Raw genomic sequence first — 16,265 nt, 5'->3', positions numbered from 1 at the left:
TTTCAGAGCATGGTTTACCTAATCCATTTCAGTAAAAGTTTCAGGGAAGAACAAACTGACCAAACAATTATGCATAAAGCTGTAGTGAGGGAAGGGAGGGAAAGAGAAATAAAAAGTAGAAAAAAACTCATTGTCTGTTTCATGTCTTTCAAGGTCTTTTTCACGCAGTCATTTTTATTTTACCTGTAATTTTTCCCAGTTCATTAATTGGAGGAATAGTCAGGATTGTATCTAGTGATGTGGATGCTGCTGCCATCCTGGAGGTTTCATTTGAGATTTTTCTGTGTAGATGAGGAATCTGCATTTTGGGGAAGGTTTGGAAACTTGGCAGAAGCCCAGGTGAAACCCAGGCCATTTGGTGTGGCATAAGACGGGACAGGACAGCCCAAGGGAGCAGCCACAGCTCCTGGGCCCTCACTGAGCCCCTGAGGAAAGCTCCCTTTCCCAGCAGGAGGAGAAGCTCAGAACATGGTGCAGAATGTGACAATGGTGATTTCAGTGGGGCCCTTGGGGACCTGGCTCTCAGAGGAGGGCTCTGGCAGAGGGGGTCTCTTAGGAACGACTGGGTCTGGGGGACAATCCCTGGTCTGCAAACATGCCCACCCCACTTTGCTGAGGTCTGACAGGATGAGCAGCCCCTGGCAAACTCCTGGGCTCACTGAAAGGCTGTCTGGAGGCTTGCTGAGCTCCCCAGGCTGCCTTCCCTCCGCTGGGGTTGTGGAGTTGCATGCATCCCAAGCTCCCCATGGCCCCAGGAGGGCTGAGCTGCCACCCACACTCTGCCATGACCCCCACGAGCTCGTGGGTACATGGGGTGTGACACACTCCCCATGGGGCTCTCCAAAGGGGAGTTTTCTAAAAATGTCTGTCCTAGGGAAGAGTCACATTTCTGATTCTTCATTCATGTTTGGAATGAACAGAAAATGGGGAATTGAGATTTTTCTCCAAATGGTCATTTTGGTTCGTGCTTAGCTGCACAGCTTCTGTCCTTTCTGGGAAGCTGAAGCGGCTTTGCAGGGACTCCTGAGAAGGGGTGTGCCAGGACCAAGGACTCTTCTTGTGTTGTTTGGCTGTCACAAGGTGAGGACACATAGGTGGGAAACACTGGCTTGTCCATCCTACTATGGCCAGAGACCACCAAATTTTTCTTTACTCTATGTAGAAAGAACCAGTGAGCAGGGATTATGAAGCCTTCTCACACTGTGTAACCAGCCTAGATCTTCTAGAATTGGGCACTGTCATTTTACAGCTCATTGTGAAAAAAAGGTTGTCTTAATAATGCAGTCTATTGGGAGAACATGCTGCTGAAACTGCTGCAAGCAAAGTGAAATTTTCATGTAAACATCTTCAAATATTTTTATGACCCATCAGCTTGAGTTTTATAAGTCAATGTATGAGTGAATACACAAAGCTTCTCTCTTTGTTTGCATATCCTGCCTCTACTGAGTTTTAAATGTTCATGCTATGTGGACAAAATCCAACTCTACATCTGCTTATGGCATATGTAGGCAGCATCATCTCCAAGATTTTTTTTTTCATGTCTAGTTGAGCTCAGTAGCTTTGTGAAAAAGAACCCTCAAGACTTTAGCTAGCTTCTCTGTATCCTGACTGTGATTTCTCTTACAGGTTTGGGATCCTCTGGATTTCTTGACATGTTCAAAATAGGACAGCAGAAACAACTATACCTCCCTAAGAAAAGGGACACACGTGACATATTTCCCCCCCTCAGTGATGGCCCAGATGATAATTATGTCCATGTCCCCCTGACCACAGTGATGTGACTTTCCAACCTGCAGATCTGGAGACTTTGACTGAAGAATAAAGCCATGTCCTGGAAAAGAGTGATGGAAGGGAAACAATAAGGGCTATTCAGTAACTTAGGTTGGCATTGATGAGTCTGCAGGGGATCCTGGATAAATTATGGAATTGTAGCATGGTTTGGGTTTGAAAGGACCTGAAACATCATTTCATCCCAACCCCCTGTCATGGGCAGGGACACCTTCCACTGTCCCAGGCTGCTCAGAGCCCCATCCCACCTGGCCTTGGACACTGCCAGGGATGGGGCAGCCACAGCTTCTCAACGCAGTCTGAGCCAGTGCCTCACCACCCTCACAGCAAAGAATTTCCTCCTGATATCTAAATCCCACAAGCCTCTCATGAGACAGTTCTTCCTTCCGCGTGATTTCAGCACTTGGTCTACAAAATCTATGGATCTGTCTATCCCAAGTGTCTATCCCAGGTCTTATCTCTCTATGGTTTGAACTGATGCTTTAACACAAAACTTTACTCTATTTTTTTATTTTTTTTTTACCACTGGTAGGGACATACTGGAACTATTATACAAAGCCAGGGCTTGCTCACCAATTTGATTCTTTCTGTTACTGATTAAGAAAGAAAAGGAGTGCAGGAAAGGCAAAATGGGTTTTAAAATATTTTCGTGACACGATTTGACAAGTGACAGAGCACTACAGCCTTCATGATGGAAAATAGAGATTTAGCAGCCTCAAAAAATTGTGGCAACAAGCTGATTTGATCATGATGTTCGTAAAATGATCATTATGTTTCATTTTTATAAGGCTGAGGTACTTTCATGGGATATACAGTGTTTGGTTGAAAGGAAGCACTGGGACTATATCCTAAGAAGTTACTTTGATATAGTTAGATACTTTCATTTGTTGGAATTTTTGCTTTGTCTGAAATTTTGACTGTTCTGATCTGGGACTTTGCTGAGGAATTAAAGCCATGGCCTTTCATCTGCTCCAATGCTATGGGCTGTGATTCACAGGGGCAGAGATGGCAATAAACAAAGCAATTCCCTCCCCTGTGCACTGGAAGAAGCTTTGCTGTTGCTCTGGCTTTTTGAATGCCCTCATTTTGTGTGTGTGTGTACATTTTATATGTCACTGTGTCTCTGCCTTGGTTCTGCACATTCACAGCAGTCTGCTGCTACCAATAATTCCCTGGGCTGTGTTAGCCATACCTGCCAGGTAATTTGGGATCCTTCCCCTGCGAGCATGCTTTCCTGATGGCAAGTGCCTAAGACTGCAGGTTATAAAGAAAAGGCAATTTTTTAAGCTGAAACATAAATATGTGTTTGTGTGGTGATCCCAGCACATGCCAGCACGCTGGCAGTGGGGGGGAGTGAGAGTGCTCCACGTGGGCAGCAGAAAGAGAGTTCCTTCTGAAGTGCTTGAGAGACATTTTAAACATCTCCCCCTTTTGATAGATATTGCTATTAGGGTGCTGGTTGCAAATTTTGTAACTAATAGTGTCGCCTGATATTTCTAACAACTTAATGAGCGCTGTGACAAATGTAAATAGCGTTCCAGTAAGACAAGTTTCCAGTTTGTATTAAAATGGAAGAAGGCCTTTAGTAAGACATAGCTCCTGCTAGGCTGTGTGCTGTAAAACCTCATTTTGAGCCCGTGCCTGTACCCAGGAGCTCAGAGCCCGAACAGGCGAGAAGGATTTCTGTCTTCATTTTTATAAATGAGAAACTGAGGCAAACGAGTGGTGAAGTGCCATGTCCAGATTGCATGGGGACGGTGTAATAGAGCCAGAAAATCTATTGTGCTATCTTCCTGTCAAAGAGATGTGTTGCTTTCCTGACCTTACTGTTATGGAAACCTTGCGTGAGGTGAGTAGCCCTTCAAGAGTGGGATGCCAGACTGTATTTCTTTTTCCCCAAAAATAAATTTGTCCGTGCCACTAGGAGCTCACCAGTAATCAGGAAATATTGCTTTCCAAAGAGACAAGATGCTTATCAGGTGGCAGGGCTGCATAGGGTGCTGGATTACAAGAGGTGAGGGTGGGCAAGCAGCACCTCCTGCCTTTGGAAAAGCCCCTTTTTGGTCACTGTGCCATCACTCCCCCAGCACCAGCCAAAATTCCTCTGCTTGCCATCCCCAGCACTGCTGGTGCCTGTTTTAAGCCCTGCTGTCACTGCTAGTAAGCAATGAAATTGTTGTGTTCACAGTATTGCCTGAATTAAGCACATGTAATCACATCCTGGAGAAAAAAAAAAAAAAGTATAAAAGAAGACTTAGGTCGAATTTACTACAGGAAGATATTAAAAAATGAATGCAAGTAGAGGGGAAATGAGAAATGCATAAGAAAAAAAGTAATAGCAATTAGATAAAGTGACAAAAATGCTGGGTTTAGCTAAGGAAGCCTTATCTGAATCAACATCCAACTGTTGGCCCTAATCTCATCAACACCCAGACCCTAATGCTGCTAAAATCCCATAATGTGTGTGAGCCCTGTTGAACACAGGCTACAGCTTGGCCAGGGCAGCCTTTCTCTGCTGATAATAAAATGCTCTACAAAGTAATTCAGTAATTCTAAGGCGCTCCATTTATGGTTTTGCAGAAATTGCCACTCTCTTCTGGGTTTCAGACTAACTTGAGAGGATTTAAGCATAGTGTTAGTAATGCCACTGCTGTGGAAAAGCCATAACCATGAAGGAAAACAGAAACAGGAAATAATGAGGAAAACTCTGTGTAAAACAGGAGAATTCTCCAGGTGCTCTGGTAAGAGCATGTTTTATTAGACATGATTATGTTCTGTGCTGTTTATTCAGTCACAGCATCATCTCCATCCTCCTTTCCCTCAGCTCCTCTGCAGTCACTGTCACTTCACATCATGCACAATGGAAATAGACACATATTTATTCACCCTGACCCAAAAGTAAGTGTTGTGGCATCTGTATCCACTCTCTGTTGTTCAGTGTGTTGTGCCAACACTAAGAGTCAGCACATGAGCAATGTTCTGACCCCAGCAAAGAGTGGGTTTGTCAGGCACAGCCTGTCACTCCTGCTGACCCCTCCATGTGCCCTGCTGGCTGGCACCATGGCAAATTCGGCCTTTTTGCTGCACACCTTACCAAAGGATAGGACCTCTCTTCTCTTTTTGTTTCATTAAACCAAATGTTTCATTCTTCCTTTTGGGTTTTCTGCCTCTCCATGGAATCTTTTCTTCAAATGTTCTGTTTCCTTATGGGACCTTTTGGTCTTCTCCATCTGTATCCTCATCCACACAGATTCCCACAATGACTTACTCTTCCTTTATTGGTTCCTCTTATTTTTGCTCTATTTTTTAGCACCTATCTATTCACAGATGCTTCATTTTCTCCTTTTTGTACAATCCTATCCCACAGATGATGCACACTACTTGACCCACAACATCTTTATTTAGTTTGAATTCAATAGTTCTTCCCAACAAAAACAACCTCAAAACATTCACTGCTTTTTTCACACTGATTTTTTTTTTTTGTAAGTTCTCTTAACAAGACACATATTTTTGATGGACTCAATTTCTTTACACCTCTTTCCAGCCAAACTAGCATAATTTTCCCTTTGAGAAGAGCAGTTTCTTTCTCTCATTCCAACTGACTTCTGGTTGCTGATGAAATCTGAAAGTAAGCTGTGCTGGACAGCAGGACATCAATTTTATCAGACACACAGAATGTGTTCCTATGCATTTTATCCTTAAGAATGTAACCTGCTTGAGGGGTCTTTAGACCATGTGCCAAATAATGGCTTCATTACACCACAATTACATACCCACACTTGGAAGAAAATGCTGTTTCTCTTGTGACACTGTTTTCATCCAGTCTAATGGGTTTTATTCCCTAGGAAAGTAAAAGATCAGAATGCTTCTATTAACCTTGCTCTCCTAAATGTTTGAGTAGTTAAATTCTAGGTCATTATATTGATTCACAAGGCAACAAGTAAATTCTGTGGTTGGTAAGTATTTGCCAGTTGACTAGGCTTTATCCAATTCCATCTTGCTCCTGCAGCAGCATAATATTTCCATTGCAGTGAGCTTATGGGTGCAAATGATCCCATCTGCATCTTGATTTATTCCTCACTAGTTGGAAATATGCAGTGTCAAGTTTTCAGTGAATTTTGCTAGGTCCTAATGAGGATTCAATGTAACAGGATTTTTTCCAGCTTCAGTCTTGTAGAAAAGTTTTTCTGCATATCTGTCTTTTCAAATCAAAAAAGATACAGTGTGCTGGTATATAGTATATTTTACTTCCAATAGTTTTAGGCTATGCTAAAGAAAAAGAGAGCTGTGCACTTCAGTCCTACCACTTACACCACTGTGGTACTGACAAGAAGCAGAAAAAGATGGTTGGGAAGATGAGGATTAACTCCTGGGTCTGGCTGAGAAGATGGAAAGAAGGGGTTTTAAGGCCTGTTAACTCTCTTGAAACAGAAGATCAGTAAAAAACAAACGGTCAATAGCAGAATTTAGGGCTCAAAAAAGCTGCCCTGAGTTGCTCAGTGCACAACAACCCATATATTTAAGTGGTTTGCTAGACTAGTGTTGCTAGAACATATTGTTTTCTTCCCTAAATCCTTTCTTGTCTGGCTTATATGCATTGGAGACGAAGTGAACAGCACCTTTTCTTGATGGCACTGGAAGGCCCTGTCTGGATTGATAGGAACCACAGCAGCCTTTTTTGTGGTGGCAGAGTCTGTCCCTGACCACATTATTCACTCATCCAGGCGTTTGTCAGTCCAGGTGTTTCAGAACTGGTCCTGCTGCTTGTTTAAGAGTGAGGTGCCAAAAGGTGCGGTCGCTGTTATGAAATGATATCCACTTGGTTGTGGAGCTAAAATCAGATTGTCACTGATTCAAAAACCTGATAGTGCTGTCCATCACACTAGAACGTGCAAATGGCTCCTGTAAAGTTGGTAATCCCTGTGCTTATGCAGTGTTATGTGGTAATGCTCCTGACCAGCATAAGCACGGAGATTTGGTTATTATGTAGAAGAGTTATAATAAGAAATATGACTGCAAAAGCAAAGCAGTCAGTTGAAATTGGTCTATAATTAAATGCTTAGAAAATTCTGTGCTTAGCTCATTTTAAAATCAAGTGCTTCTTTGTAGCAATTTCCTTTCTTTAATTACAATTTCCTGTCTAGTTTGACATTTACAATGCAATCTTGGGGGACATGTTTGTGATTTATTATTCTTGCTCCTATCAGGATATCACTCGGCAGAAATGAGTTTATAAAATAAGAGCTCAAATTATTATGGCCTTTGACCAATAAAGCTGGCTCATAATTTCAGGCCTGAGAAAAGATTAACATTTTTGACAATCAAATGCAGAATTACCAGTGGGAGACAATTTTGAAAACTATTTCAATTTTCTGAAACATTGTACATTTTTAATAAGGAAAATATAACTGCTTCTATATCGGAGCACAGGCTTAAGAGTAGAAAGAGCAATAGTGAATTGTAAAGCAAACCTGAAAGGAAGACTTGAACATCTAACATTGTTTAGCCTCTTCTGAATGAAATTGAAACTGCTAAATCAACACTACTTGAAAATTACCTAATGGAAGAGATATAAAAGCTCAGACAAGTTCACAGCAATGCACTCTCCCTTTTCTTTAGCATTCCTGACTCCTTAGGCTAATTTGTCAGGAGGAGCCAGGAGAAATTTTTCTGGTTTTGGTTGGTTTTATTTTTTTTTTCAAATCTTACTGAATAAATTTTTTTCTTGGTTATTATTTTTCTTTTGGGGTTTCACTTAGAGAAACAGATGCCCCTGCTAAACTGCATAAACATGATCTATTCGGCTGTCACTGCTTTTCCAATGACTTTCTTTGTCCCTGATTCAGGAAAATGTCATTGTTCAGGACAACACAGAAGTCAAAATGAATTCTCCGTGACTCGTGCAAATGTTCAAAGTTAAATGTGAACTTGTCTGTAACACAAAGTAGGCACCCTGCCTTGTGTGCTGGGAAGAGTGAGTTCTCAAAAGCTCTATCCAAAGTGGTAGGTGTGTTTTTAGTGTTAATTTGATGTAATGTCAAAATGGATGGCCTATAAAATTATATTGAAGGAGAGAGAAATGGTATTGGCAGGGAAGAAAATCTGTATCTTTGGAGATCTTTAAAACAGCTCGTGTACACATTGCTAGGAGGTGCAAATGCTTAGCACCTCTCAAAGTCAGGCTGCTTTTATTTAGATGCCAGCATATAGAGTTAAGAGCCTATTTTTAAGTTCTGTGAATTAGAATCATTATTTTAAAGAATCTGTCCTCCCTCATGCCCGAGGAGATGAGAAAACATGGTATTAGTTACTTTGTTTGAGTAAGGCAAAAGTGAGAAAGCGGCAGGGCTCTGACTCCAAGTAGTTCCAGGGGTGAGGGCAGGGCTGCCACAGCAATTCCTGGGCCAGCCTCAGCTGCCTGCGCCTTACTCTTTAGCTGGGAGCACATCAAGTGTCTGTCCTTTCAAAGCATTATTCCATTGGGATGTATTTTACCTCAGGGGTGGCCTTAAGTGAATGCTCAAGCATCCCTTTTCCAGGGCACCTGTCTGCAGTTTGCATGGGAGGAAGCAATGTGGAAATTGGATGCAGCCATGAAGAGGTGGTCATGAGCACCTGCACTGCTCCCCTGGGCAGGAGACCTGCCAGGAATGAGGAATGAGGAGCTGCTGTCTTCCCAGAGAAAAGACTCCAGGCAAGTCCATGGGCTGGTTAAAACATGTAGCTCTGAGGTGGGGAGAAGGAAGGTTAAACCCATGGAACTGCATTATGTGCTTAGAAAATTATCTGAGCAGCTCTGAAAAGCAACGTGGTGGCAGGAGCCAATACTTGCTAGAAAGGAGGAAAGTTCAGTGAGTAATGAGACCAACATGTCTTCCTCATCCAGTGTCAAAACAGAATGGAATTTTGATGGCTGGGTATGTTTGACTTTGGGCTGTGACCAGTAATGATGACTGGAGAACCGTTTTCTCCAGCTATTTCCATTGCCTAATTATTTTCTTACAGAGTTACCTCAGAAAGGACAAGGATTTGTTAACCTGTCATCTTTGCATCTTGATATTGAGATAGAATAATCAAGAATTCCATTACTATCTAGTCTGCAAAGGCACGTGTTATGAACTCAAATACCTTCTGGCTATAAAAAGGTTTTATGCAATCATAAAACTGCAGAGTTTACATAGGGGCTTCACATGACAGTACACACCTGCCAGAAGTCTCCATCCAGTCCAACTCTGAGACATAATAGGTCATGCTCTGTCTCCTCTCATTAGACCCTGGCCAGGAGGCCAGTGCTGGCAGCTCAGTCCAAAGGCCTTTCTGAACATCTAGAAAAGTTTTCCCTATTGAGCGGGATTTGCGTATGAAATCCTCAGTGTGTTGTAATTTGACTTGAATTCCTAAATTGAAAGAATTAAATTACCTCTCCAAAAATCCTCTCCCTTTTCTTTAAGGATTATGTTATACTCTTTAATTCTGGGCTGAGTGAATTCCCATGCAGGAAGAAAAACATACTTATGAGACCAGACTCCTGAGCTGATGTGAATCAGCAGAGCATCGCTGGTGTCATGAAACCATGCAAGTTTATACATGCTGATTGCTTGGCCCTTAACATCACAAGGCTTTCCTAGAGCTGTGTGTTTTGACTCTGTCAAATCTTTCAATCCACATATGGATTATATATATATTTTTACTTATGCACAGATGTTTTAGGCCATGGAGAGAAATAGTCTTTTGGGTGCTGGCAGGATTCCTCAGTGCTAATGTTATTATTTTAAAAGTCAGACCAGTTACAGTTTCAGGCACAGCCAGTGACAAATACAGCAGCACAACTTTGCTCAGGAATGTACCACAAACAGAGAGAAAGAGGAAGATCATTTTCCTGAATGATGATTCCCCCCTGGCATCACCACTGTAACAAGACTGCCATAGATAAGTGTGTAGTAATTTTGTTGTCCTGAGACACAAATGGCAGTTCTTTGGTTGTAGCAAATTCTTCTACTTGACTTTACTGCAGCTGTAGGTGTCCTGATAGAATGAATTTATAGATATTTGTGGACTTCTCTTCCATTGTTACCAACTACCTCTCATGCAGCATCTAGAGTTTCTGCTGCAGAAGAAGAAATGGTGCAAATATCTCAAAGTACTGATTCCTTTTGGGTATCAATGTTCCCTTGTCTGTGGAAAACAGATGTAAAAACAGTTTGGTGGGAAAACAGGCATTCTGCTGTTGTTTCAACCTTAGCCTAGGATGCCTTCAGCAGCTGTGATGTATTAGGAAAACAAGATTTTCAACACTAGGTACTTTGAAAATCCTCTCCTAAGTTCTTTCTTTATGGACTTATTTGAAAATGGCTTTGTTTCCCAGCATATGAAGAATTCAGTATTCCTCATTATTTTCACCTGGATCTTCAGGATTAGTCCTTCTCTTCCAAGTGGAACCTTAAAAATTCATATGAAGGCACACTCTGTGATCTGAGAACTCAGACTTTGTTTGTGTTTTCAACAGTAGAACAAGCCACATCATCTTGCCTGGACATAACATTGATTAATTCCAACCCCTGAAGAGAATCAAAGCATTGAACATTACTCTCTCAGGGTAATGTCTCTTGGGTGTGAGCCCAAAACCAGAGCTGGTCCTTTTCTGCCATTGATCACACACGAAATGTATCTCATCTGACTCCCCTTGAAATCTGTGGGGGTTCTGTTATTATGTCAACAGAAAGCCCAGAGTTTATTATTTGTAATGTATTTCTTATTTGTTCAACCCGAGCACTCCTTTTGGTGTTTTCCGGGTAAGAAGAAAGTTCAAGAGGGAACCAGGTTCCAAAGTTTTTTTCCATAGATTCCAGCAGCTTCTGATTCCAACACCAGTTGGAGTTCAGGACTAGGTTCAGCATCCCTGCTTCTCTGTTTTGACTCTGCTCAGCAATGGAGAAATGCAGGGAAGGGACTGGTGTGCGGCAAACAGCAGCACTTCAGCTCTGTGAATTTCTGCACGTTTTGCTATTTCCTAATGTTTGTTTGGATTTCACATACTGCCCAGGCAAAATTAATTGCTTGCACATTTCTGAAAATTTAGTCCAATGATCTCTTTTTCTATTTCCTGGGGTATGTATGCTTTTGGCTGCCAAAAATAACTCCGAGAGACAGGTTACATGGAAGCTGGGATTATCCGTGGAAAGTAATAGCAGCACTCTCATGCACGAAGAATGAGCAGGCTGCCGATTGTAATATGTTTAAAGGGTCAGCAGAAATCTATAAGTGGTCAAGAAACAAGACAAACATCGGCCACCAGTCTGATGGGAAAAGCAACATCCATTAAGTCCATTAAATTTAACATTGGAATCAATGTTTAAACCACAAGAAGTAATTAGTGTAATTCATATTACAGACCTTTGGATTTTTGAAACCAGGTTTAATTATATTGAAAAATGACAGCTTCATTTTGCTTTTCTGGGTAGGTTACTACCATGTTCCTGATGCTTTTATTAGGGCTGGGTGCCGATATCAGGTTTTTAATGACATTAAGCAAAGTAGTGTTTCAGCCATTTGAGGAACAATAAATCAGGTTAGATTCTTTTTGAATGGAGACAACACAGATCAAGTGGCTTTTAAATCATTTTTCTTCATCACTGAGAAGTGGAGCTGTTCACTGGAAACAGCAGCCCATGGGAAAAAATGCAGGTTGTAGAGTGTGGAGTGATATTTGGATTCTCTGGCTCCCTTTGCCTGCATCGATGGACAATTCATGAGCTACTGCTAAGCTCTGGAAAGGTATCTCTCTAATCCTTTGCCAATACAAACTCCACATAACTTTTACAAGGTCTTTTATTAGCAGTCTCAGATTTGAAAAAAGATGGAGTGATACTGTATCCTCTGGACTTAAAACATTTTCATATTGACAAAGATGTTGAAAGAACAGTAAATGTGGCCATGAATATGCCAAAAATATCTTAATTTTCAGAATATTTTCATTGTTGGATTTGAGGAAAGAAAAATATTTATCTTATTTCTATCTTCTTGATATGCTTCTACACACTTGGCTCTTCTTTCTTGAGCCACATTCTTTTTCTGGTTCTGTTTCATTTGGGATCTTTTCTTTACCGGCCAAATTTTTGTAGAGCTATCAGTGAATGTAAAGCTTATGGAAAATCAGTGGTGGCTTCTCTTTTGGCTTCCATTAGTGCAAAAAATAATGCAAATCATTGATTTAAAAATAAGTGCCTCTTGGCCTGGAACTGTTTCCTGGTTCCATCCTGTACTTGGGATAAAGGAAAGAATTTCATATTACTGAGCAATGCAGAGAAATGGGAATGTACATGCAGAGCCTGAGTTTATAAGGTGGTGAAACCATGAGAGTTCTGTCATTCTGCTTCTGTGTACCTGCAAAGCAATCCAAAGTGTCTGAGTCAGGAGAGTGTGACTGAATGTTGTGTAGGAAACCATCAAGGAGTGGGGATAATGACTTGAAATTTCTTGGTCTGTGGTCGTTCATTTAAACTGATAACAAAAGTAAAGTGAAAAATTTAGGCAGATTTATTTTTTGAAAATATGTAGCATCCAGCTGCTCCCTACCTCAGAGGAAATGAGTTTCAAGAGATGAAAATTATGTGATACTTCCTCACAGACACCACGAGGCCTTGGGTCTGGCTGTTCCCTTCCAACTGTGGAGGCCCAGTCATGGTGTTTACAGGGTTATCCTCACAACAGTGCAAGGCAGGGATATGGTGGAGCAGTGAGATCCCAAGGAATGCTCTCCCAGGTCTTGGAAAACAAAAGATGAACCCAGGAAATTCAATAGGTATTGCTGCAAAGAGGAGGATGAGCCATATGCAGGAGGGGCACCATCAACAATCCTTAGTGATGTTGGTGCAGAAGGCAAAGGAAAGTAATGCAGCAGTAGAAAGAAATGGAGGCAGATGTGGTATGATTTTGTCAGCTCTTTGGGTGAAAAACCTGTTTAAACTGGTAGAGAAGAAAGCTTAGTATCTAGGACTGAGCTGTCCTAGCAGGGCCCTGCACCAACAAGTGAAGGCAGCAATTCTCTGTAGCACTCAGAAGCATTTTTCTGACTGTGGGGATTATGAGTGCAAGATCTCTTTGTAGGACATGGGAAAAAGAAAGAGGGAAAGAGAAGATTCCAGACCTGTAAAGAGATTTCCAGCATAGATTAGTCTTTGGGCATGTTGATACTGTATGGATAGATGTACACTCATCGTGCTCGTGCTATTCACTGAAAAAAATCCTTCTCATGAGGGATTATTAGCTCAGGCTTGGTGCCAGTGCAATCACATGGCTTCTGTCAGATTGGAGCGTGGGCAGAGCTTGTTCATGGCTGTTTGCAATATGTGGTGTAAACATACCCAAAGAGTAATAGCAGGTGGTAGCAGAGGAGGTGCATAGAAAGGAAGATTTGGAACAAAAGATGCTAAGCTTCATTTGCCGGGTGATGAGCCAAATTCATCATTGGTGTAACGCCCTGAAGTCAGTGGAGTTATAATAATAGAATTAGTCCAAGGAATCATATCCATCCCTGGCACTCCATGCAATGCCTTTGATCTGATGGGGTATAAGTCATGGCAGCATCTTGCCTGCTGAACTCACATCATGATGCCTCCAGGGTGAAACATCAGGGAAAAAAAACTCACAATGGCACTGGAAAGTCACAAACTAAATTTTAAATGTACATTTCAGTTTGAAACCCAGCAGAGTAGTTCTTTTCTTCCTGCATATTTGTCCCAAATGGTAACAATATAATGAAATCTCTGGCCACATATTCAGCACTCAAAATGGGATTAATTTCTTTCTGTTTGGCTAGTACAAATAACTGCACATGAAGAGTTTATGCAATAGCAGAGGGGTTATTTTGTCTTGGCAATGGTTTTGTCTGGAGCAATGGAAGAAACTGAGGTAACGTGAATATTGTATTTAGCTTTCTTCATCCACAGTAGAAAAACCAGCATTTCATTTGGCACTCCCTACTTATTAAAGTGCTCTTTTGCATTGCTTCCCAGCTTCAGCTCTGCAACTCCCAAGCAGGCCAAACACAATTCCTCTCACTTCACTCCTCTTTCCTAAAAGAAAAACTCCAAGAAAAGCTAACACAAAACCCAGGAAAACAAACCAGATATGCCCCAAGAACCAAGCACATTTCTCCCTCTTTTTCACTATTGAGTAAATGCACTCAGAAGTTGTATTGGTTAAACCATCCTCAGCTGGTTTAAGTTTACCTGCCTTGAGTGAGTTCAGTGAGTGAGTTCTCAGTTTACAGTAGCTGAGAATCTGGCTCTTGTTTGTCAAGAGTTTAAATAATACAGCGTCAGCCACCCTTCAGGACTTTGTATTCTCTCTGACCCTGGAATTTGCAGTCTAGGAAGCTGAACTGGCTGTCCATGGAAGTGGTAAGTGCCAAGGAATGGGTGCTCAGAGACTTCTCTGCAGAGCAGCTGCTTTGCAGAAGGGCTTTTGCCCTTTGTGCTACCCAAAAGCACATTTTGGGTGTTGTTCCCTAAGAGGCATAAGCTACCGTCCTTCTCTGCATCTCTGCTCCCTCTCACTTGTCCTGTGGTGAAGAGGGATGCTGCTGATAGCAGCTTTGCTGTAAGAAATGATAGCTGTGCTTGACATCCTACAGCTATAGGAGCAGAACTGTGCCTGGCACTGGGGCTGGCCCTGTGCCCTTAGCAGAACAGCTTCTGCAAGGCCACAGCCAGAGCTCCTTGGAAATATGGATTCTACAGGTATGTTCCCTGAGGCTCCACTCAGTCTTGAACCTCTCGTAGAGCCTCAGCAAAGCTGGCTGAGGGAGAGGTCTCCAAGCTATTTAATTCCTGCAAATGTGTGGAAAAATACGGAGCCAAAGAAGAAAGGAGGCAAAAGTCATACACACTCAGCTCATTGTAACCAAGAGACCTAGAGGCCACATACATGTCTAATCACAAAGGAATGAAGAAGAAAACTTTTTATTATAGTTTTTACTCCTGTTCATAAAATATCTGCTTAAGCAGTTTTAAAAAGCACTGAGGTGCAACTGAACATGTAATATATCAGATAAAAGTAGTTAGGTTTTTTCCTGCTCTTGAAATTTTTCTGAACAGATCAGAGTGTGGTTCTATGCTGGCTTTAGGTTTGTAAATATTTTGTGAACGCTTTTTGTCCTATTTTTTCAATCCCACTGGGAAGTAATTTGATGCAAGTATCCCACACTGAGCAACACAGACTCACCACCACTGGGCAGATGGGTTATGTGTTTGGATGAGCGAGAAGGCAAGTGCATCTGGCTCAAATGTCACCTCTGAATTTCAAAATCCTTTTCCACTAACATCATTCATATATGAGACTTGGAAATACATTTTGAGCAATTTAATGTTATTCTGATTTGTATTAGAGTTGTGTGGAGTGATCCCAGAGAAGACAGGGCCCAATGTGCTTAATTAATTAAGGTGTAGACCTTGATAGATGCAATCTATTTGAGTTTAAAACTGAGACAGGTAAGAGAAAAGGAGGAAATTGAAGCACAAAGGGTAAAAGGACTTGGTCAAGGTCACATCTGTGTAAGTAAAACTTGATCACCCGACTGCTCTTGACAAGTAAATATGAAAGGAGAGCAGTCGGCCAAAGTAAATTCACTTTAAAACCTGAATGAAAATAATCAATAGTATTCACCCACTGTGTCCCAGATGCCTGAATCAATTTGATAACAAACAGTTTGTTCCCTTTTCTTAGTTATTTGTAAAGAAGTAGCTTGATTGCCAGTGTGCCTAATTCCAGACATATGCGAATTCCCTAATGGTAATGGAGCTGCACTACTGCATGCCAAGACTGAGGCAGATACTCAGCTCTTTCCTGCTAGATTTCTCCCAGAAGATCTGCAGTCAAATCCCTGTTTAACGACTATCAGAGGAACATATGTGCTGCTTCATGGATCCACTTTCCATCCAGTGTAAACACATAACAGTAGCTCGGCTCCCGCGCCGCGGTCGCGGCCCTGTTGGTAACCATGCACTCGCGAGTGACTGAACGAGCCCAGGGCCTCTGGGGTGCCTGCTGGGAGCCACTCCTGCCCTGGCACCTGGCACTTCTCCTGCCAGAGCACTCTGCACCCAGTCCCTCGCTTCCAGCAGCTGGTTCCGTTAGCCAGAGCCTGCTGGGACAGGCTGCAAGAGGGCTGAGCTCAGTGGGAGCTCTCTGGGTGCAGAGAACAGCTTCCCAAGGAAAATGTCTGGGCACACAGAACAGCTTCCCAAGGAAAATGGGCACACAGAACAGCTTCCCAAGGAAAATGTCTGGGCACACAGAACAGCTTCCCAAGGAAAATGGGCACACAGAACAGCTTCCCAAGGAAAATGTCTGGGCACACAGAACAGCTTCCTAAGGAAAATGGGCACACAGAACAGCTTCCCAAGGAAAATGGGCACACAGAACAGCTTCCCAAGGAAAATGTCTGGGCACAAAGAACAGCTTCCCAAGGAAAATGT

General features: G+C 42.1%; 1 long non-coding RNA gene across 1 annotated transcript in view; it reads left to right on the top strand.

Annotated features, from left to right (window-relative positions):
- The window catches only part of LOC113459224 (uncharacterized), a 310,290-nt gene that overhangs the window by 277,372 nt on the left and 16,653 nt on the right, over window positions 1-16,265 (top strand). The window contains exon 21 of the long non-coding RNA XR_012580874.1: window positions 8,328-8,482. This is a non-coding gene — a long non-coding RNA (uncharacterized LOC113459224). The remainder of the gene's footprint in view (window positions 1-8,327; window positions 8,483-16,265) is intronic.

This window comes from Zonotrichia albicollis, chromosome 6 (genome assembly GCF_047830755.1).
Source record: "Zonotrichia albicollis isolate bZonAlb1 chromosome 6, bZonAlb1.hap1, whole genome shotgun sequence".
NCBI lineage: Eukaryota > Metazoa > Chordata > Aves > Passeriformes > Passerellidae > Zonotrichia > Zonotrichia albicollis.
This window is presented reverse-complemented; position numbering and strand designations above follow the sequence as displayed.